The sequence below is a fragment of the Nomascus leucogenys genome, chromosome 18 (assembly GCF_006542625.1).
Source record: "Nomascus leucogenys isolate Asia chromosome 18, Asia_NLE_v1, whole genome shotgun sequence".
Lineage (NCBI taxonomy): Eukaryota > Metazoa > Chordata > Mammalia > Primates > Hylobatidae > Nomascus > Nomascus leucogenys.
The window spans coordinates 61,723,802-61,748,688 of NC_044398.1; the positions used below are offsets into that span (position 1 = coordinate 61,723,802).

Consider the following 24,887-nt stretch of genomic DNA (forward strand, 5'->3'; position numbering starts at 1 on the left):
GAATAGCTTGAACCCAGGAGGTGGAGGTTGCAGTGAGCCGAGATTGGGTGACACCCAGCCTGGGTGACAGAGCTAGGCTCCATCACACACACACACACACACACACACAAGAAAAACAAATTCTAAGATTTTAAGATTTCTAGGCTAATAGACCAGGTGAGTGTTGGGTATCGTTAACTGAGAAGGGAAGGTAGGAAAATGGGCAGGTTGTAGGGTAGAGGTTGCTCAGGGAGTTTTGTAGGAAGATGGAAGTGTATCACTTTAAGTTTGAGTTATACTGGGAGTATTCATATAGGGAGACCTAGCGGACATGAGAAATTAGGTCTGAAGTTCACAAAATTGGTCAGAGCCAGGTATATAGGTTTGAGTAGTTGTAGGTCTATAAGGACTGACGTCTTGGAGGAGGATGGGATTGCATGAAGGCTGTGGTTTTCCACACTTTCGCATGTGTAAGAATCTCCTGGAGGGCTTGTTAAAACCTGTTGCAGCCCGGCCACCCTTGGAGTTTCTGATTCAGTCTGGTTGGGGCTCAATAATTTGCAGCTCTAACAAGTTCCCGGGTGGTGCTGATGCCATTGGTCTAAGGACTACGTTTTGAGAAGCACCAGCCTAGGGAACATGTAGTGAGAGAAGAGAACTAAGGGTAGGATTTGGGGGAGTGTTCTGGTTAAGAAGGAAGTGAAGGAAGAGGAAGTAGTAAGGGATACTGTAAGGGAAGAAAAACATCCTTTCCCTTCTACCCTCCTAAGTTCCCAGCTGGGGCCCCTGTAACAAAAGATTAGCAAGAGAAAAACATACAAATTTATTTAATATAAGCTTTATATGACATAAGAATTCTCATATAGAAGTGAATACTAAAACAAGCAGAGTCAAATGCTTATTTACTGAACTGGACAAAGAGCGGTAAATTCTGAAAATGTGATAAGACAAAAAGGCTTGAGCTAGGACAATTCATGGTGGAAAAGTAAAGGAAGGGAAGAGTGAGTTTGACAAGGTTTGTACAGATTTTTCTCAGCCTTAACTCCCCATCTCTCTGGTAAAAATGTTACTTTCCTTCTGGAGTAGGGAGCACATCTTCCATATGGGAATTTTATTTCCTGTTTTTAGGAAGAAAAAGGAAAGGTCAGAACCTTTCTTGCACTTGCTGCTTTTTAAGTGTCTTTAGCTGAAAATAACCCTTGTGCCAAATTGGCATACTTTAGGATGTCATATTCCACTACTCTTCAATACTTACAGATTTGTCTTAGAGTTTTCATCACATTGTGATAAAAATAGTTGCACATTAAATATGTACATTATGCACATGTATTTGCACATTAAGTAGGCACCTATCAGGGACACAGTTAGGAAGTTTCAGAAGAAAACTAGGGAAAGAGAATGCTGTGAATCCCATATATTTGGTCTTTCTAGGAATCCCTCTCACTCTGTTTAATCCCTGAATGGCTTTCATTTGAGAGTCACCCATTTCACACATCCCTCTCATTAACTGAGCAGCTTTTACTCATCCTTGAAACAAAAAAGTCAAACCAAATTTATATCCTATGAGTTGTTTCTAAAAATTGAAAGGATTTTAATTTTTCAAACTATAAGAAAAATAAAATAATATTAGTAACACAAATAACTCAGTGAATGTTGGCATAATATATTCTTCTTAATTTAGTTAAATTGTTTCCATACACAGTTTTGTTTGGAAGAGTGAGCTACAGCTGATGGGCAATATACATATGTAAGGCTTACATGTGCAAAATCACAAGCGGGAACTAGCTCACCAAGTAAATTTTAATTAATTAATTTATTTGTTTATTTTTATTTATTTTTATTTTTTTGAGACAGAGTCTTGCTCTGTCGCCCAGGCTGGAGTGCGGTGGCGCGATCTCGGCTCGCTGCAAGCTCCGCCTCCTGGGTTCACGCCATTCTCCTGCCTCAGCCTCCCGAATAGCTGGGACTACAGACGCCCGCCACCACGCCCGGCTAATTTTTTGTATTTGTTTTAGTAGAGACGGGGGTTCACCGTGTTGGCCAGGATGGTCTCAATCTCCTGACCTCGTGATCCACCCGCCTTGGCCTCCTAAAGTGCTGGGATTACAGGTGTGAGCCACAGCGCCTGGCATGTAAATTTTTAAAAAGCCCTGCTAATAAAGATACTGAAAAATATTCAAAGTAGTTTTAAAAAAACACATCTATAATCTTTTTTTTTTTTTTCTTTGAGACAGGGTCTCGCTCTGTCACCCAGGCTAGAGTGCAGTGGCACGATCTCGGCTCACTGCAACCTCCGCCTCCCAGGTTCAACCGATTCTCCTGCCTCAGCCTCCTGAGTAGCTGGAATTACAGGCATGCGTTACCACGCCCGGCTAATTTTTGTATTTTTAGTATCGGTGGGGTTTCACCAAGTTGGCCAGGATGGTCTTGAACCCCTAATGTCAAGTGATCCCCCTGCCTCGGCCTCCCAAAATGCTGGGATTACAGGCATGAACCACCGCACCTGGCCCTGAAATGTGACTTCTAATTAACTATCATTTGAACAAGCATCTGTGGAGGATACAATGAAATCCATGTGTAGCTAAGGGTTGGGGAGACTGGGATAGAATAACGCACAGTCCTTCTCCTTAAAGAGTTTGTCATCTCTCGCTGCTCTGAAGCAGGTAGGTTGATATCTGTGACTTGCTTGCCCCTTGTGATGATGGTGTCAATTCGAACCAATTGCTGACAAGGGGCGCCAGCCCGCAATAGGATTGTTACCTAGATTATTCGTGTTTGTGTTTAGGGGAATGTGGAATGTGGGAGTGGCTGTTAGATAACCACCCAGTACACCATTGGCTGCAACTACTTTGTTTGTTGAATTTTTTTGTCTGGGGGAAATTGAATGTGTAATAACTTCTGACTTCTCAACATCATCATTTATAGGCAGTACTAGTGCTTTCCACTGATTTCTGACGTGCTGAGCTAGCTTAAACTACCTATTCTTCACATCACATTGGACTTCTAGGGAAATGTAATTTGCACCAAAGTGGTCAGGAATTTGTCCCTGTGCAAGTTTACTATTAGGTTGGTGCAAAAGCAACTTTTAAATATGTCATCATTCAGTTTGAGTGATCCTGCAACCCTTATTTGTTAGTGCTGTTTTCTGGGAGTGCCGAGCCACTGTCTTGGTGAAGTCCTGGTATATTTTTTAATGTACATCCTATAATATATATGTGGGATAAGTAATTTTTTGGATAATTCTGCTTTTTAAAAAAAAGCCACTTTGGCTGGGCACGATGGCTCACGCCTGTAATCCCAGCACTTTGGGAGGCCGAGGCGGGCGGATCACAAGGTCAGGAGATCGAGACCATGCTGGCTAACACGGTGAAACCCCGTCTCTACTGAGAAATAGAAAAAATTAGCCAGGCGTGGTGACGGGTGCCTGTAGTCCCAGTTACTTGGGAGGCTGAGGCAGGATAATGGCGTGAACCCAGGAGACAGAGCTCGTAGTGAGCCAAGATCGTGCCACTGCACTCCAGCCTGGGTGACAGAGCGAGACTCCATCTCTAAAAAAAAAAAAAAAAAAAAAAAGGCCACTTTATTCTTATTGACAAAGAAGTACATAGATTTCTCATTTTCTTCTTATTTACTTACACAATGATCTCAATTATACAAATGTATGAGAGGACTCCTCAGATATTGTCCCTGGATTTAGCACTTTCCTCAAAGTTCTGGAATGTGGAGTACTCTAAATGTTTTATGGACGCATTCACACACATTTTAATTTCAGGACTGTTCAATTGTCTTCTTGCCTTCACCTGAACATATCCTAAAGTAGGAGGAAAATGAAACCTTTATGATAGAGCCTGACATTCTGGTTTCCAAAAACAAGGGGTTTCTTGCAGGGCATCATTATTTCCTTTTTCCAGGAACTCTGCCAGAAGATGGCATTGTGCTCTGAGCCCCCTCCACTGCACTGTCAATAGAAGCCAGTGAGCCAGGTGTGGTGGTTCACACCTGTAATCCTAGCACTTTGGGAGGCCAAGGTGGGCGGATCATCTGAAGTCAGGAGTTCAAGACCAGCTTGGGCAACATGGTGAAATCCTGTCTCTACTAAAAATACAAAAATTAGCCAGGCTGGTGGTGTGTGCTTGTAGTCCCAGTTACTTGGGGGGCTGAGTTGCAGTGAGCTAAGATTGCGCCACTGCACTCTAGCCTGGGTGACAGAGTAGACTGTGTCTCAAAAAAAAAAAAGTCAGTGAAAACTCTGCAGCACTGGGAAAGCCCATTATCCTCAGCAAGGCTGACAGGAAATGAATTTGCTTGTGCATCTCCAATCAAGGGCAATGCCATTAAGGTCTGCAAAACTACAATATCGCAGTCTAAAGATTTTTAAATTCTATTGCTGGCACACCAGTAAGACGCTTTTGTTTCAATTAGACCAAGGGCTGGAAACCTAAGTAACAAAGACACAGTGATTATGGTAGAAAACAGTTATAATTATGAAAGAAACAAGTGAATTCTAATATATGTTGAGTTAGCTGTAGAATATAGGTAACTCTGTATAGTATAATATTAATTTAATGTATAATATGATTCATATATAGAACAATAGCATATAATTATTGGATTAGTCTGTTCTCACACTGCTATAAAGATACTACCTGAGACTGGGTAATTTATAAAGGAAAGAGATTTAATTGACTCCCAGTTCCAAATGGCTGGGGAGGCATCAGGAAACTTACAATCATGGCGGAAGGGGAGAGAGAGCAGGTGTGTGAAGGAGGAACTGTTAGACATGCATAAAACCATCCGATCTCGTGAGAACTCACTCACTATCATGAGAACACCATGAGGGACACTGCCCCCATGATCCAATCATCTCCCACCAGGTCTCTCCCTTGACATGTGGGGATTCTCAGGATTACGATTCAAGATAAGATTTGGGTGAGGACACAAAGCATAACCATATCAATTATATAACTATTTGGTATGCTTTAATGACCATAAATTGAACCATTTTTAATTTTTGATAGTATTTTCTTTTTTAAAAAATATTATTATTTTTTGAGACAAGGTCTTACTCTCATCATTCAGGCTGGAGTGCAGTGGTGTGATCACAGCTCACCGCAACCTCCACCTCCTGGGCTCAAGTGATTATTGTGCCTCAGCCTACCAAGTAGCTGGGACTGCAGGTGCACATCACCATGCCTGGATAATTTTTCTTAGGGAAAGGGTTTCACCATGTTGCCCAGGCTGGTCTCAAACTCTCAAACTCCTAGGCTCAAGGGATCTCTGCCTGCCACCATACCTAGCTAATTGTTGTATTTTTAGTAGAGACGGGGTTTCACCATGTTGGCCAGGCTGGTTGTGAACTCCAGACCTCCGGTGATCTGCCTGCCTACCTTGGCCTCCCAAAGTGCTGGGATTACAGGCATGAGCCACCACACCCAGCTGAAAAGTAAACTTTCCTTATTGAATTTCTGACTTCCGTTTCCACTGTCAATGGTAACTAATCGTGTTTTATATATTCTTTAAGAAAGAAAAAAAGAAAAATTGTCTAAAAAACAGAAATAAGCTCATATTCTTCATTATTTTAATATTAATTATTAATAATATGAAAGAGATTGTCAATTGTAAAGCATGGCCTTATTTGCATCCTGATTTTTAAAAATCATAAAAAACACACAGACTCTTTTTTTTAAGGTGCTTATTACATAAGTATGTTCATTTTATAAAAATTCATCAAGCTGTCTACTTATAAATATTGCAACATAAAGTTTACTTATAAGTATTTATGACAGAAGCAACAAATTTTAACAGTGACTATTTTTGATAATATTAAGAAATTGTTAATTTTTAAAGTGTGATAACAGTATTTGGGGTTTTTTTATTTTTTATTTTTTTTTATTTTTTGAGACAGAGTCTCACTCTGTTGCCCAGGCTGGAGTGCAGTGGTGTGATCTTGGCTCACTGCAACCTCTACCTCCAGGGTGCAAGTGGTTCTCCTGCCTACGCCTCCCGAGTAGCTGGGACAACAGGTGCATGCCAACATGCCCAGATAGTTTTTGTATTTTTAGTAGAGACAGGGTTTCACCATATTGGCCAGGCTAGTCTCGAACTCCTGACCTCGTGATCCGCCAGTCTCAGCCTCCCAAAGTGCTGGAATTACAGGCGTGAGCCACCGCACCCAGCCTGGGTTAAGTTTTTAAAAGTCTTTATATTTTAAGATATATATTGAAATGCTTACTGATAAAATCTAGGATTTTCTTCAAAATAATCTCATATGTGTTTCTGGAAAGGGGATGGGAATAGAAGTGAAATGCTGGCCATGATTTGCTAATTCTGAAGGCAAAATGATTTGAGTCATTATACTATTCTCTCTACTTTTGTTTATATTTCATTATACTATTCTCTCTACTTTTGTTTCTATTTACCTTTTTCCATAAGAAATTGAAACATATTTTCATAAAATATTTTCCAACCATACAAACAGCTATACAAACAATAGTAATGGAATCAAATAGTGCTTACCTATGTGCCAGGCACTCTTTAAGTCCTTTACATATATTAACTTATTTGATCCTTAGTATACCTCTGTGAGATATTTATTATTTTTATCCCCATGCTACAGGTGAAGAAACCAGATTAAAGGCTGGCCTCGGTGGCTCACGCCTGTAATCCCAGCACTTTGGGAGGCCGAGATGGGTGGATCACCTGAGGTCAGGAGTTCAAGACCAGTCTGGCCAACATGGTGAAACCCCCGTCTCTACCAAAAATACAAAAATTAGCTGGGCATGGCGGCAGGTGCCTGTAATCCCAGCTACTTGGGAGGCTGAGGCAGGAGAATCTCTTGAATCTGGGAGGCAGAGGTTGCAGTGAGCTGAGATTGCACCACTGCACTCCAGCCTGGGTGACAAGAGTGAGACTCCATCTCAAAAAAACCCAAAAACAAAAAACCAGAATAAGTAGCTTTTCTTTTCTTTTTTCTTTTTGAGACAGAGTTTCACTCTGTTGCCCAGGCTGGAGTGCAGTGGATCGATCTCACCTCACCACAACCTCCATCTCCCAGGTTCAAGTGATTCTCTTGCTTCAGCCTCCTGAGTAGCTGGGACTACAGGCGTGCACCACCATGCCTGGCTAATTTTTGTATTTTTAGTAGAGATGGGGTTTCACTATGTTGGCCAGGCTGGTCTTGAGCTCCTGACCTCGTGATTTCCCCCGCGTTGGCCTCCCAAAGTGCCGGGATTACAGGCGTGAGCCACCTCGCCTGGCCTAAATAGCTTTCCTAGGGTCGCAGAGTTACTTTGTGGAGCCACATGCATTCATGTGAACACGTGTATTCACTTCTTAGCTTAAGAAACAAAACCTATTTAACATAATGGAACACTACTTGTATGTTGGGTTGGAACATGAGATTGCTGTTTTTGTATGTCATAAATGCATCAACATTGGCAGTGTCACGTGGTTTAACCCACTATCTCTTTCCAAGTGTATCCTCCATTAACTCTCCAGGTAACAACTCTCATCATTCCCATGCATTTCTTTGAACTTGTACTTCATATGAATGTATACCTAACAATAAATATAATTGTTTCTCATGTTTTTAAATGTCTTGATAGCATATTATTGGCATTTTGGTGACTTGCTTTTTGTCTTCAACTTACGTTATGAAATCTATTTATGTTGATATATTTTTATTTTATTTATTTATTTATTTATTTTTTGAGACAGAGTCTCGCTCTGTCACCCAGGCTGGAGTGCAGTGGCGCAATCGGTTCACTGCAAGCTCCGCCTCCCTGGTCCACGCCATTCTCCTGCCTCAGCCTCCCGAGTAGCTGGGACTACAGGCGCCCACCAACATGCCCAGCTAATTTTTTGTATTTTTAGTAGAGACGGGGTTTCTCTGTGTTAGCCAGGATGGTCTCGATCTCCTGACCTCATGATCCACCCGCCTCAGCCTCCCAAAGTGTTGGGATTACAGGCGTGAGCCACCGTGCCTGGCTTATGTTGATATATTTTTAAAACGTATTGTGGTATACTCATACTCTAGCATACTATACAATAGTGAAAATATATGAACTAAAGCTAAACTACATGCTTAGTATCCATTCATGGTATGAGTAAACTAATTTATGTAACCAGCTACCTACTGATGGACATTTTGGTTGTTTCCAGTCTTTTCTTGTGATAAGCAATGCTTCTACAAATACATATGGCATACTTAAATGAGTATGTTAAAAGCATAAACTCCTATAAACGATGGCAGTTAATATGCTTTTCTTTTTGAGATTAGGTCTCCCTTGCAGTACAGTGGTGCAATCATGGCTCACCACAGCCTCGATCTCCCAGCCTTAATCGATCCTCCCACCTCAGCCTTCCAAGAAATTGGGACTACAGGCACGTGCCACTACCCTGACTAAATTTTTTTTTTTTTTTTCAGGCAGAGTCTCGCTCTGTCGCCCAGGCTGGAGTGCAGTGGCGAGATCTGGGCTCACTGCAAGCTCCGCCTCCCGGATTCACGCCATTCTCCTGCCTCAGCCTCCTACAGGCGTCCGATACCATGCCCGGCTAATTTTTTGTGTTTTTAGTAGAGACGGGGTTTCACCATGTTAGCCAGGATGGTCTCGATCCTGACCTCATGATCCGCCCGCCTTGGCCTCCCAAAGTGTTGGGATTACAGGCGTGAGCCACCGCGCCCGGCCCAGGCTGGTCTTAAACTCTTGGGCTCAGGCAATCTGCCCACCTTAGCCTCTCCAAGTGCTGAGATTATAGGCATGAGCCACCACTTCTGGCCCTACACTTTTAATTTAATGGATAAAAATGCAGAGCTAATCATCTTATTTTGCTTTATGAACAGATTTGATTGGATTTTATTTTATCCTTTCTGAAAATTTTCCAAGTGGTGCACACTAATTCTCATGAAAGATTCTCATTTGGTCATACAGAAAAATATATTTCCTCTTAAGAGCAATTATAAGTGTTGATAGACAAAGCCAACAGTACTTTGTGGTTGAGCTGGAAAATGTTTACTCAGTTTGATGCTGTGGCCAATAAAATAAAACAAGAGGAAAATACCAGAAGTATGGGAACAGAGGGAGTCTTTAAAATTATAATATATTATAGCAAGTCACTTTAATGTAGCTTCGGTGAAACAGCTGCTTGCTCTAGAGAAAATCCATTTGGAAGGTTCTGTGCTTGCAGGCTGTGAATGCAAATGATGGAAGAGTTTGTACATCTGGGTTGTTTGTGGGAATATTTAACCTTTTTCACTGCTTACTCTTGGTGCTTCTTTTGCTACCTCCCCTTGATCCTTAATATGTGTGCCTCAGTTTGGATTATTAACAACCCTTCCAATGACTCTCAATGAATGGGTGAAGCTCTTGGCAGTAGTGGCTTTTTCTTTTCTTTCTTTCTTTTTATTTATTTATTTTACTTTTTGTTTGTTTGTTTGTTTTTGAGACAGAGTCTTGATCTGTCGCCCAGGCTGGAGTGCAGTAGCATGATCTTGGCTGGCTGCAACCTCTGCCTCCTGGGTTCAAGTGATTCTCCTGCCTTAGCCTCTCGAGTAGCTGGATGACAAACGCCTGCCACCACGCCGAGCTAATTTCTGTATTTTTAATAGAGACGGGGTTTCACCATGTTGGTCAGGCTAGTCTCGAACTCCTGACCTTGTGATCCACCCTCCTCGGCCTCCCAAAGTGCTGGATTACAAGCGTGAGCCACCACACCTGCCCTTTTTGTTTTTTTAAAGAGACAGGATCTTGCTCTGTTGCCCAGGCTGGAGTGTAGTGGGTGCGATCATAGCTCACTGTAACCTTGAACTTCCGAGCTCCAGCAATCCTCCTGCCTCAGCCCCACAAAGTGCTGGGATTAGGTGTGAGCCACTCTGCCAGCCTGGTGTTGCGTTTTGTTTTTATGTTTCTGAGACAGTCTCTTGCTTTGTTGCCCAGGCTGGAGTGCAGCAGTGTGATCTTGGCTCACTGCAGCCTCTGCCTCCTGGATTCCAGCGATTCTCATGCCTCAGCCTCCTGAGTAGCTGAGATTACAGGCACGCACCACCATGCCTGGTGAATTTTTGTATTTTTTTGTAGAGATGGGGTTTTGCCATGTTGGCCAGGCTTGTCTCAAACTCCTGGCCTCAAGTGATCCGGCTACCTCAGCCTCCTAAATTGCTGGGATTATAGGCATGAGCCACCACACCCAGCCTATTTTGAAATGTCCTAGAAACTTTTTATAATGTTGACCAAAACATTTTGCTTTACAAAATCCATCCTTCTACTTCCTGCTGACAGGTTTGATGAAAAAAAAAATTAAAAAAAAAAAAAACAACGAAATTCATCCTTCATTGTGTGTAAAAATATATGGCAATATCAGGTGTGGGTGTAGATCTCCATCATTTTGTGTGTGAAAAAAAGAAAAGATTTAGAAAGCATCAGCTTGTTATATCAACTAACCACCAGAATTTTTTTCTTTTTTTTTTTCTGAGACAGATTCTTGCTTTGTTGCCCAGGCTGGAGTGCAGTGGCATGATCTCGGCTGACTGCAACCTCTGCCTTCCGGTTTAAGTGATTCTCCTGCCTCAGCCTCCCGAGTAGCTGGGATTACAGGCGTGCGCCACCATGCCCAGCTAATTTTTGTATTTTTACTAGAGACGGGGTTTCACTGTGTTGGCCAGGATGGTCTCAATCTCCTGACCTCCTGCCCACCTCAGCCTCCTAAAGTGTTGGGATTACAGGTGTGAGCCACCGTGCCTGGACACCACCAGAATTTTTAATGCCTTTGGTCATCTGTGACAAATAAGAGTAAAATCAGACTTTTTTTTTTTTTTTTTTTTTTTTGAGATGGAGTCTCACTCTGTTGCACAGGCTGGAGTGCAGTGGTGCGATCTTGGCTTAGTGCAGCCTCCACCTCCCAGGTTCAAGTGATTCTCATGTCTCAGCCTCCTGAGTAGCTGGGATTACAGACACGCGCCTCCAGGCCTGGCTAATTTTTGTATCTTAAGTAGAAATGGGGATTCGCCATGGTGGCCAGACTGGTCTCCAACTCCTGGCATCAAGTGATCCGCCCACCTTGGCCCCCCAAAGTGCTGGGATTACAGGTGTGAGCCATCATTCCTGGCTAAAATCAAACATTTTTCTTCCTGCTATTCAAGTCACATATATATCTTGCAAATTAATTTATTTCTATTTAATCTGATAGGTACTGTTTTGGTTTAAATTTTGTTAAATATGCAATGGCAAAATTAAAGTAAGATTAGATTAAAAATCACTTGTCAGCCTTTTGGCTAAGTTCAAGCATAGATTAGATAAAAAAGACAAAAATACATAGTTGACCTTCAAAGTTCTTCACATGTAAAGACCTCAAACTGTTTCAAAATTACCTTCTGCTACTCCCCTTGATAAATCCTCTATTCAGGGTAGACTTGTGTATTACTTGTTCTTAAAATATGTTACATCAGGCTTTTTTGTTTGCAAGGAAGAGATTCACTCAGATGATTTTAAGATAAAGGGGTTTATTGTAAATACCCAGGACCCAGGCTTTGTTTTCTGGTGTCTTCTTAGAGGGTTGCTGTCTTCCTTTTTCCCTCTCATCAATCCTCTCTGCATTCTCTACTATAAATTCTGGAGGGAGATAGTCTGGACTAATTTCCATTGCCCCAGTAGGAAAAGTCCTTTGAGTAAGTCCACTCCATGGGTCAAGCTGTGGAGAAGCTGCCCTTGGGTCAGGCCCACTCTGTTCCAATCAGTGGCCACTTCTGTGTAAAGAATGAGTAGCACCACTGTCATGCGTAGGCAGTTCAGTTGGAAGGGGGGCACTTTCTGTGTGACCCTGGGATTGTCATATCCAGACCATGTCTGGAGCATCTCACCTCTCTGCATTTGCTGGCACCTCTCCTTTTTGTCCATAGATTGTTCTCCATGAATTTACACATATTCTGAACTTAGCTGAAATCTTAATGGGTTAGGCAAAGCCTGTCTCAAATGCCAGTCTCCTGACATCCTCCATGTATGATCATTATACGATCATTAATGATTAGTGAGTCATTACAGAGGACACATATTATGTACTACCCAATATATTTTTTAAATTATTAATATTATATACTTCATCATCTCAAATACAGCATAAACTCTCTGAGGGCAGGAACCATATTTTGTGTATTTTTATTTCCCTCAAAGTGTTTAGGGAATGGATTCTATGTAATAGATTATGGTTTGGTGCCTTCCGCCATCTTAAAAAAAATCACATTTGCTTTTAAGGAAAAAGTAATGTATACTTATTTGCAAGAAAACAATACTCTCATAAAGAAATTGTTGTGCATGGAGGGTGCCCTTATACAATTATTATACTGTGGTAAAATGGAAAGTTCAGAAAGGACTCAAAAAGGGATTTGAGGGAAAAATCCCCAAGTCTTAGATGAGCTGAAGCCTGAGGTTCTTAGCTTACTAGAAAATCCTTAAGCATTAGAAGACTGGAAATAAAGGTAGCTGGGAGAAAGGCATCCTGAATAGGAAGATCAAAATGAAGGTTTAGCTAAAGTGGTACCTGATGACTAGTTTGTTAGAAATTCTTAGAGGGAAAAGGCCGGGCACAGTGGCTCACGCCTGTAATCCCAGCAGTTTGGGAGGCCGAGGTGGGCGGATCACCTGAGGTTGGGAGTTCGAGACCAGCCTGACTAACATGGAGAAACCTCATCTCTACTAAAAATACAAAATTAGTCGGGCATAGTGGTGCGTGCCTGTAATCCCAGCTTCTCCGGGGGCTGAGGCAGGAGAATCTCTTGAACCCGGGAGGCGGAGGTTGTGGTGAGCCGAGATCGTGCCATTGCACTCCAGCCTGGGCAACAAGAGCAAAACTCCGTCTCAAAAAAAAAAAAAAAGAAAGAAATTCTTCTTAGAGGAAGAGCGCAGAGGACACCATCTAAATCAGCAGATCACATGGCTACCAGGGCCAAAGTTTTGATTTGAGACCAAGGAGGTAGAGAAAGGCCTTGGAAAAAAAGACTTTTTTAACAGGCTGTAGGAGCACAAAAATAAGCATACTCATATTTATTAACTTAGAATTGAGTTTATTATGGAGAGGAGAAGAAATATGGGCTAATAAGGACAATAGTGACCATTGATGGCTTTAAATCAGTGATTTAAAGATGGCCAGTGATTTCCCTCAGGGATATGTAGTATATATCCTCAAGTTCCTATATATTCTAGTAAATCTGTGCCCTTGATCTCTGTGTTAGGGACCAAGTAGTTGGAATTGGAGAAGGTATGCTGCTAGAGAGGAAGGAAGAATAAGGGATGGGAAAGAACATGAAACAAAAGGTGGAAGACTTGAAGGCAAAACCTCTCTCTCTTTGCATCAGAGAAATGTGAAACTAAACCAAAACGAAATATCACCTTATATCTGTTAGGATGGCTACTATTAAAATAAAAACAAAACCAAAAACATACACACCAGAAAATAACCAGTGTTGGTGAGAATGTGGAGAAATTGGAACTCTTGTTGGCGGGATTGTAAAAGGGAGCAACCACTGCTTTTTTGGAAGCAGCATTAGAGAGTTATCCAAGATGGTGATAGCAAAGGATTCACTGAGGAGCTCCCCAGGTACCAAAGGATTAGATTTCATTTCTTCTATATGGTAGAGATAGCTTGCTATAGTGGACTACATAGTTTATCATTGTAGAAAAAAGAGAATAAATAAGAGAAGACTGATTTAGACATTTTTGGAAATAAGAAAGGTGATAAAATATTAAATTAACTTCTACTTACAAGAAGGAATTAATGGATTCTTTGTTTATTAAAATGACCACTAGTCAATAAAAGTAATCTGTGCTTGATAATGTACTAATTTGTCTTCATGAAATTTCAGGGCTCCCACCAATTAATCTTGAAGTCTACCTTGTTGATTTCTGAGCCTGATGACCAGATTTCTAGCAGAGTGAGGGGACTCACAGAAGGTCTTTCTTTCTAGTCAGGGGCCCCATTAACTTTTCTTTTCTTTTTTCTTTTCTTTTTTTTTTTTTTTTTTGAGATGGAATTTTGCTCTGTCGCCCAGGCTGGAGTGCAGTGGCATGATCGTGGCTCACTGCAACCTCTGCCTCCTGGGTTCAAGCAATTTCTCTGGCCTCAGCTTCCCAAGTAGCTGGGATTACATGTGCATGCCACCATGCCGGCTAATTTTTGTATTTTCAGTACAGATAGGGTTTTACCATGTTGCGCAGGCTGGTCTCGAACTCCTGGACTAAGCGATCCACCCACCTCAGCCTCCCAAAGTGCTGGGATTACAGGCATGAGCCATCACACCCTGCCCAACTGTTCCTTTCTTAAGGGGTTTCAAAGGTGGGGAGAAATAAAACGTAGCTTTTCTTCTGGGAAATGTTACATGAGGACTATTTCAGTAAAGTATAATGTCCCTGTATCATTCAATCTTACAGAGTATTTGAGCAGTCTTTCTAGCTCGCAATTTTAAAGAGGGTTTTGAGAAATTTGAGCACTTGTCTAAGAAAGACAGTGCTCAAAGGATGTGGGAAGAATTGTGAAAATATCTGCATCTCTTTATTTGAAGAAAAATTCTATTGACAAGTTTATTTCATATGGCTTCAGAAGGCAGAAGTTGGATTACTGGGTGGAGGCAGCAGGGAGTAGATATCTACTTAAAATAAGAACTTTCTAACATATGAGAGTGGAATTGGACACCTTGTGAAGCAGGGAGGACCCTGTGCTTGGAGTCTTTAAGCAGAAGCTGCTGAGCCACCTGTCAGGAGTATTGTAGAGGGGATTCCCACAGTAGGAGAGGATTGCCCAGATGACCTCAAAGTTTTCTTGAGTCTGAAGGAGCAAGGTAAAGCTGTAGATTTTTGAGCAGCATATATAGGGGTACATATTCGTAAAAAGGTTTCACCTTTTTCTAGGAGCATCTTAGGAACCAAGATCACAAATGTTGGAAAATCAATGTGGAGGTAAAGAAAGCCTCTTACTTCTTCTTCCTCTTTTTTTTTTTTCTTGAGACAGTCTCGCTCTGTTGCCCAGGCTGGAGTGCAGTGGTGCGATCTCGGCTCACTGCAAGCTCCGCCTCCCGAGTTCACGCCATTCTCCTGCTTCAGCCTCCTGAGTAGCTGGGACTACAGGCGCCCGCCACCACGCCCAGCTAATTTTTTTTGTATTTTTAGTAGAGACAGGGTTTCACCGTGTTAGCCAGGATGGTCTCGATCTCATGACCTTGTGATCCGCCCACCTCGGCCTCCCAAAGTACTGGGATTACAGGCGTGAGCCACCGCGCCCAGCCTAGCCTCTTACTTCTAAAGCAGCCTATACTTTGTTAGATAAAAGAAGTAAAAATATTAAAATCTACTTAGATAGAATTCCCACATCTTTATGAGTAACAGAAATAAAGGGAATATATGTATATTGGTTCTTTAAAAGACAAGTTCCTAATAACATTACAGATAGATTGTATGTTAGTAGATGCTGGTAACTACTTTTACAGAACATAAACCACATTTTGTTCTTCAACACATTCTTTCTTTTTTTTTGAGATGGAGTTTTGCTCTTGTTGCCCAGGCTGGAGTGCAATGGTGTGATCTCAGCTCACTGCAACCTCCGCCTCCTGAGTTCAAGCGATTTTCCTGCCTCAGCCTCCCGAGTAGTTGGGATTGCAGGCATGTGCCACCACACCTGGGTAATTTTGTGTTTTTAGTAGAGACAGGGTTACTCCATGTTGATCAGGCTGGTCTCGAACTCCCGACCTCAGGCTATCCGCCCGCCTCAGCCTCCCAAAGTGCTGGGATTGCAGGCGTGAACCACTGTGCCCTGCGACAATACATCCTTATATTTAGTTCCTTTTTTAGTAGGCACTGATGTAAATTTTGCATCAGGTGGGATATCAGAATTGGACCTAGTGACAACTAAACATCTGAAGGATTTGAAAGCATTCTTACTGTACAAGTAGTATTGCCATGGAATTTGAATCCTTTTAGTGTTAAAAAGGATCCACAGTCTACAATGATCAGCATTGTTGATAACTGTAAAATGGTTACTAGGGAAGGATGGTTGTCATTTTAGGTGTTTGGTGTTTACTGTGGGTCTCATAAAAATAAATATTTTATGCTAACTATAGCAGAAAAATATTTTGTCGGATACAAGGTTTATGAGAAACTAATTTCATCTGATACAAGATATGTAAGAAATATAGAGATGCTACACATTCTATAATTTTCCATCTTCCCTGCTTAGTTGAGTTACTACTATTTTAGAAACATGGAAAAACATGGACCCCAAAGAAAGGAGAGGGATAGAAAAATTTTGCCCTATTATAAAGGAAGATGTGAATTTTATTTTCATGGTATGCTATTTCTTTTATTGTTTTATTATAAAGCTGAAACATGCTCATTATAGCATCTTTTGGAAATGAGTGCATTATTTTTAAACCTCCCATCTGCTACCTCAAAACTACATTTCTTTTTTCTTTTTTGGATAATATAAACTTACAATTCCTTTTGATCTGAAATTTTAAAATAAAACCAGAAGAATGTGGTTTACTTCAAGGAGAATTTCAATTTATACTACTAAAAACTTATAGGTATTAAAAATGCAAGAAAAACTTAAAATTAAATTTTGAGATCTTGTGATGCTGTTTGTTAAATCATTTTGTCAAAGAAATTAAAACAAGTTGTAAATAAGTAAAGTTAAGGTTTTTAAAAGTGCTGACTTGACCATTATTAGATTGCTCCATGCACCTATGCATGTAACAGAATTGCACATGTACCCCATAAATTTGTACGAATAAAAAAAGGCAAATCTAAACATGCTTCTTTAAGAAATTAAGGTTTTAATGTGAAATTAGTTATATGAAAGGCCAGAATAATATTTATATTTTTCAGAGAATTTAATGATACTAAGGCATATTCGTTATCAAATAATAATTTAGAAAAGTAATAAGAAAAGTAGATTTTATCATTGTTATTTAGTCTGCAAACCCCTGTTAATAATTTTGTCTTATTATGTCATTACGTACTAACAATTAAATAGGAATTATTATTTTTTTTTTTCTGAGATGGAGTCTCGCTCTGTCGCCCAGGCTGGAGTGCAGTGGCGCGATCTCAGCTCACTGCAAGCTCCGCCTCCCAAGTTCCGGCCATTCTCCTGCCTCAGCCTCTCGGAGTAGCTGGGACTACAGGCGCCCGCCACCACGCCCGGCTAATTTTTGTTTGTATTTTTAGTAGAGATGGGGTTTCACCGTGGTCTTGATCTGCTGAGCTCGTGATCCGCCCGCCTCGGTCTCCCAAAGTGCTGGGATTACAAGCGTGAGCCACCGCGCCCGGCCTAGGAATTATTTTATATTTTGGTTTATCATATTACTGAATAACCAAATGATAGAAACTTAAAGACTGAAATGTACTAAGAGATGATTTTGTTATATACTATCTTTCATAAATGAGAAAACTAAAGTTCAGATAGAAATAAAATAATTTTCTTTTCTTTCTTTCTTTTTTTTTTTTTTTTTGAGACAGGGTCTTACTCTGTCGCCCAGGCTGGAGTGTAGTGGTGCGGTCTGGACTCACTGCAACCTTTGCTTCCAAGGTTCAAACGATTCTCGCACCTCAGCCTCCCGAGTAGCTGGGACCACAGGCACGTGCCACCACGCCTGGCTATTTTTATTGGTAGAGATGGGGTTTCACCATGTTGTCCAGGATCTGGAACTCCTGAACTCAAGTGATCTACCTGCCTCGGCCTCCCAAAGTGCTGGGATTACAGGCGTGAGCCACTGCGCCCAGCCGATAATTTTCTCCATTGAGTAACAAGCAGCTCCTCAGCACCCCATAATCACATTTTATTTGGTTTATAGAGTAACTAATTGTTGAATTTACCCCCATCCAGTGTGTCGGAAGACATTTTACAATGCAAACACAGAACTCTGAAGTGCTTTTGTGACAAAATGTGAATTTCAATTTAAGATAAGCTATAAAAGATTATGAAAATCCTTTGGAAAGTTTTCATGCAGTTAATAGTTTATTTGCACAGATTTCTAATTTGGATGTCTTATAAAATTTGTTGATGTGTATTAAGATTTTGTTTGTAAGGATTTGATGTCCTTAAAGTAGTATTTTGATAGACAAGTCTTCCTGTTTGGAAGAAGAATCAGATCATTTGTTGGGAGATAGTTGATTAAGTGATTAATAGAAGCAGAGTATGTAGTTATCTTATTTGTTTATTGCTGTGTCTATTCCTAGCTAATAAAGTAAAATAATCCCATGACAAACCTGGAAAAGCAATTTAGGTATGATTAAGTCAACAAGGTCTAGTTTGTTTGTAGCAAAGTACAATATGTAAACCTAAATTTATGCTTAGTGATTTTCAGGCATCAAGTTTAATTTCTTTCATCTATATGAGTTGGTCACTCTGTTTTCTTTTTTGAGCCAAGGGAGGTACTGAATGCAGAGATAAAGAAGCACTTTCTTCTGCCATTCCCCCTTCTCTCCCTCCTCCCCAAACTATTTTAACAGAGAATCAGTATTAAGTGCTTTCATCAAAGAATAAACTTGCTGCCAGCAGTCTCATTTGCCTGCCAACATAAAAGTTTGGCTATAGATTTTTGATTTTAGGGTAACACAGCTTTTTCCAGGAGGAGGCAGTGACAGAAATGGACTCTAGGCAACTGTGAGCATAATAGAATAGAATGAGCCTGGGCTACAGAGTCAGAGAATAACTAGATTTGTCTCCTAGTCCAAAGATGATAACATGTTTGTTATGAAAATCAAATGAGGTAATGAATGTCAAGCAACAACAGCAGTATCTGGTACATGCTGCATAATTTTTAATTTTCCCTCTCTCCTCTACAAATCTAATTTGACTTCTTTTGGATTCCCTTGGAGACTAAACTTTGCAATAATAGAAGTAGGGACAGAGAGCACTGGGCAATCCCAGAAGCCATCTTATCTGTAGATGTTATTTTCCAATAAATGTAGAAGAGGGATTGAGATTACCACTCTCCACTGTGCCCCATCCCTAACACCCACTCTAACTGCAGTGTAAATCCAATTAAACTAGATTCCTTGGAGATTCATGTTTGGATATATTACTCAGAGACTTGACATGATGATAACTAGCCCTTCATTCCAGGGAAAGGTAACCCAAGAGTGGCCCCAGTTGCTCACAGAGTCTCAGTGCTCAGGTAAAGTGTATAAATATTTCTCTCAATGAAAGATGAACAAGACCTACAGACCTTAAAGTTAGATAAATGTCAAGATCCAGGTACAGGATTAGAAAGGAGAACTAGATAATTTTTTTTTTTTTTTTTTCCGGAGACGGAGTCTCGCTCTGTCACTCAGGCTGGAGTACAGTGGTGCGATCTCGGCCTACTGCAACCTCTGCCTCCCGGGTTCAAGTGATTCTCCTGCCTCAGCCTCCTGAGTAGCTGGGATTACAGGCGCCCGCCACCATGCCTGGCTAATTTTTGTTTTTTTTAGTAGAAATGGGGTTTCACAATGTTGGCCAGGCTGGTCTCGAGCTCCTGACCTCGTGATCCACCTGCCTCAGCCTCCCAAAGTGCTGGGATTACAGGCATGAGCCACCGTGCCCAGACTTTTTTTTTTTTTTTTTTGAGACAGGTTCTCACTCTGTTGCCCAGGCTGGAGTGCAGTGGTGTGATCATGGCTCACTGCATCCTCAACCTCCCCAGCTCAGGCGATCTTTCCACCTCAGACTCTGGGAGTAGCTGGGGACTATAGGTGTACACCACCATGCCCAGCTAATTTTTGTATTTTTTGTAGAGATGGAGTTTCACCATGTTGGCCAGGCTGGTCTCCAACTCCTGGACTCAAGTGGTCCACCTGCCTCAGCCTCCCAAAGTTCTGGAATTGCAAGCATGAGCCACAGCACCTAGCTGAGATGAATTTAAAAAAAAATTGTGATGAAATATACATATCGTGGCTGGGTGTGGTGGCTCACACCTGTAACCCTAGCACTTTGGGAGGCTGAGGTGGGCAAATCACCTGAGGTTGGGAGTTCAAGATCAGCCTGACCAACATGGAGAAACTCCGTCTCTACTAAAAATACAGAATTAGCCAGGTGTGGTGGTGCATGCCTGTAATCCCAGCTACTCGGGAGGCTGAGGCAGGAGAATTGCTTGAAGCCAGGAGGTGGAGGTTGTGGTGAACTGAGATTGTGTCATTGCACTCCAGCTTGGGCAACAAGAGCGAAACTCCGTCTCAAAAAATATATATATATATACACATATATACACACACACACACACACATACATATCGTAAAACTTACCTTTTTAACTATTAAATTTGTTTTAACTTAAATAGAGATGGGTTCTCACCATGTTTTTCAGGCTGGTCTCGAACTTCTGGCCTCAAGCGATCCTCTCACTTTGGCCTCCCAAAGTTCTAGGACTACAGACATGAGCCACCACGTCTGGCCACCTTCTTTTTTTTTCTTTTCTTTTCTTTTTTAAAATAAAAACTTTATTTCAAATAGGTCCCATGGTATGTGTGATACAACAAAGGCCTGTTGTAACAAGCAGTTTCATTTCAAAGCTGCATTGAAGTACAAATCTGAAAGTGTTTAACAATGATCAATGTCTGCTAAAATGTATATTAAATTGATCAACATACCATTTTTGACATTATTATATATGCAACTCTTTAAGTAGAAGAAGTTAAATTTTCATCACAAAAAGCGAGGATCACCTGACAGTTTCTACAAAGGTAATGAGCTGTGAAATGTATTCCCTCATTTGGCTTTGAAAATACACCCCCAGTTTACTAAGAGAAATTCTGACTTTGCCTAACTGTGTTATTTAACTGTAATTCTTCACTTGTCATCTACTGTTGGCTTCATGGCCACTCCTCTTCCTATCTGATCCCAACGAATTAAATGCTAATGTTTCTCAACTCTTCTGCTAAGGGCAATTTTTTCTCCTACTTTTGTGCACACAGGATTAGTGAGAAATATTTTACCCAAATCATCTTTTACTGCACTCTCTTCTTCCTGTAGACAGAGATCCTATGTTTACTATGAGAACTTCATTCATGGACAGCTTTTGTACTTTTCCTGCTTTTTTGCCTTCTTCTATACATACACCTAGAAGCTGTCTAAGCAGTAAATAGGACATTTCTGGTCCTGTGACGATCTTAGGTACAGCTCCAACTGCACCAAGCACCTGCCCTGCCATTCTATGAACTTTGGGTAAATTTTTGCTCCAACTCCAATAAGACTCCTCTGGAGCAGTGTACTGAGGATCATTGTGTTCTGCAAAAAGTGATACAAGTGTGGAAATGATTGTTTTACAGTGAGTTTTCCTTCAATATTTTTGGGAACAATACCAAGTCTGACTCCTGTCTCCTGGACCACCTTTAATACACCTTTTTAAATACTGCCACCAGTTGTACTCCCTGGTAATATCATCAATATCACAGCCAGGTTTGTTAACATCAAAGGACCTAATAACAATAAGTTGGGGTTCTGAAGTAAAGTCTCTTGGAGGTACTGAAATTTTCTTTACTATATACTCACGGACAACTTCAGGATTGTATTTCAGCTTAGCAGAAATGAAAATAATAGGAGGCTCTTCTGCTACTCTACTTTATATTAATACAATTAAAGGATCTGTTCATACTGTTCTTTAGCCTGACTTTCTTTTACCAAATTAATTTTATTTTACAGAATGAAAGTATGTTTCAGCTTCATAATATCTATGGCAGCCAGGTGTTCAGAGAAGTCTGAGGTTGAGGACAAGATTCATTGCTGGCTATCAACAGAAGGGTCACATCCATCACTGCTGTACAGTTCAACAAAGTAGCCATCAAAATATCATGGCAGGACAGTCAACCAAGGAAACATGTCTGACTAGTTCAAAGTTCCCTTTGGTCCCTGGAATGTCTATAGGAAACTCATCAACGTGTACTACTTCCACAGAATCTGTAACATCCTGGCTGAGGAAACTTGAGTCATCAAGTTTATAAATCTTGGCATTTAGTGTGTCCAAACTTGATAGTAATATTTCTTTACAGTTCATTTTTGAACCTGACAGTGTGCATGACAGAAATAGTTTTTACAATTATGGATTTTCTTTTTTTTTTGAGATGGAGTTTCTCTCTTGTTGCCCAGGATGGAGTGCAATGGCATGATGTCAGCTCACCGCAACCTCCGCCTCCCGGGTTCAAGCGATTCTCCTGCCTCAGCCTCCTGAGTAGCTGGGATTACAGGCATGCACCACCATCCCGGCTAATTGTGTACTTTTAGTAGAGATGGGGTTTCTCCATGTTGGTCAGGCTGGTCTTGAACTCCCAACCTCAGGTGATCCTCCCGCCTCGGCCTCCCAAAGTGCTGGGATTACAGGCATGAGCCACCACGCCCAGCCACAATTATGGATTTTCTATGAGCAACATGATCAATTGTACCTATATTAGTTGTGGCTCATCTGCTTGATAACTTTGTGTAAAAGTAGAGTCCACTCAGTAACATCCTCATGCATAGCATGGTATCTTTAGCCCCACTGGTGTACCACAAGGGTGTGGTAGTGCCAGGACTGGCCATCTAACTTACTCAGGTTGGTACCATTGTCTTGGCTTGTCCATGGTAGGTCTGATGGTGCCTAGAGCCCCTGGTGTGGAGCTCATTTTAACCATTTTAAAGTGTACAGTTCAGTGGCATTAAGTACATTCACAGTGTTGTGCAACCATTACCGTTATCTGTCTCCAGATCTTTTTTCATCTTGCAAAACTGAAATTCTATACCCATTAAAAAATAATTCCCTATCCCCCAGTCCCTGGCAACCACCATTTGCTTTCTGTCTGTTTGAGTTTGACTACTTTAGGTACCTCATATAAATGGAGTCACACTATTTGTCCTTTTGTGACTGGCTTATTTTGCTTAGTGTAACGTCTTCAAGATTCACCCACGATGTAGCAGGTGTTAGAATTTCCTTCCATTGTAAAGCTGAATAATGTACCATTGTATGTATATACCATATTTTGTTTTATCTATTTGCCCATTGAAGGACACTTGTGTTGCTTCAATGGGCAAATGGCTATTGTGAATAATGCTGCATGAACATGGGTACACAGACACCTGTTCGAGTGCCTGCTTCCGATTCTTTCTGGTATGTGCCCGTAAATGGAATGGCTGGATCATACCGTAATTCCGTTTTTAATTTTTGAGGAACCTCCATACTGTTTTCTAGGGTAGTGGCACCATTTTATATTTCTACCAGCAGTTTATGAGAGTTCCAACTTTACATCCTCTCCAACATTTTTTCCTTTCTTTTAAAATTTTTATTTATTTATTTTTATTATTTTATTTTATTTTTTTGAGATGAAGTCTCACTGTGTCACCCCGGTTGGAGTGCAGTGGCACGATCTTGGCTCACTGCAACCTCCGCTTCCTGTATTCAAGCGATTCTCCTGCCTCAGCCTCTCTAGTAGCTGGGATTACAGGCTCAGGCCACCATTTCTGGCTAACTTTTGTATTTTTAGTAGAGACAGGGTTTCGCCATGTTGGCCAGGTTGGTCTTGTAACTCTTGCCTTCAGGTGATCCGCCCGCCTCAGCCTTCCAAAGTGCTGGGATTACAGGAGTGAGCCACCGCGCCCGGCCCACCTTTTTTTTTTTTTTTTTGTAAATAATGACTAAAATGTGTAAAGCAGTAGATTAATCCTTAATAACATGAATTCTGATGTACAACACATAACCTGTCTCAGTTCCTCGCCTAGGATTCACTCACACAGAAGGTTCTTGTTGAAAGAATGAACAAGAATCCACACACCACATGTAAAATTAACTACCTATAGAAAATAATCTAGGAAGCAATATAACACAGCTTATTCATCCATCCATTCATTGGGTCAATGAAATGGAGTATATGCCATGCACGATGTTAATTATTAGGAGTTCAAATTTCAGCAAAATGTGGAGTCAAGACAAATGTGGTTCCTTCTCTCCAAGAGCTCATATTCTGGCCTCTCTCGAGGGAGGAAGGCTGAGTCAGCAGGATATGATAGACCAATTAAAGTATCCTTTAAAAACACCTAACCCTTCCACTCTTCAGACTACATTTTTTCAATACACATTATGATTAGCAATGCTACCGTATTCTAGTTTTGCCAATATGCATTTTGTTTTACAAATTAGTGTATGTACATAGTATATATACTAGTATAGTGAGATATAGTACAAATCTAGCATGTGTGTGTGTGTATGATATATTTATATCTCACAGGAATTTACTTCATATAATTCAGGCCCTCTGGAGTTCTGGGAGTGAAATAAGTCCTAATAGCTGTAAGGTAGTCATTGCATGTAATGAATTAACTTCTCTCTGCATCTAGAATGGTACCAGTTGTTTGCCATCGTTGGGAGAATTGAGAAATAGTCACTCAATTTTTTGTGCTCTGTGTTCAGATGAAGAACCCCTTTTGAGAAAGTCAGCCTCACTGGCTTTTCTTTTCTTTTCTTTTTTGAGATGGAGTTTCACTCTTGTTCCTCAGGCTGGAGTGCAGGCATAATCTTGGCTCACTGCAACCTCCGCATCCCAGATTCAAGTGATTCTCCTGTCTCAGCCTCCAGAGTAGCTGGGATTACAGGCGCTGGCCAACGCAGCCAGCTAGTTTTTTGTATTTTTAGTAGAGACGGGTTTCACCATGTTGGCCAGGCTGGTCTCAAACTCCTGACCTCAGGTAATCCACCCACCCCGGCCTCCCAAAGTGCTGGGATCACAGACAGGAGCCACCGCACCTGGCCGGCTTTTCATTTTTAAATGAAGTAATAAAATTGAGCTTCTGAACCTGCAAAGCTGAGAACTATTCATTGCACTATGGTAATGACAGAATTATGTAGGACACCAAGGTAGTCAGTTAACTCTACAGTGACATTACTGCTTCTGCCTTCTGTGTGAATTCAAAATGAGGAGGGCATATATTGGC

The 24,887-nt window shown here is 41.1% G+C and overlaps 1 protein-coding gene and 1 pseudogene across 1 annotated transcript in view; one reads left to right on the top strand and one right to left on the bottom strand.

Annotated features, from left to right (window-relative positions):
• The window catches only part of ANK2 (ankyrin 2), a 689,728-nt gene that overhangs the window by 80,420 nt on the left and 584,421 nt on the right, over window positions 1-24,887 (top strand). The gene's annotated exons all lie outside the window — the stretch shown is intronic.
• Window positions 20,781-22,443, bottom strand: LOC100582387 (annotated as a pseudogene).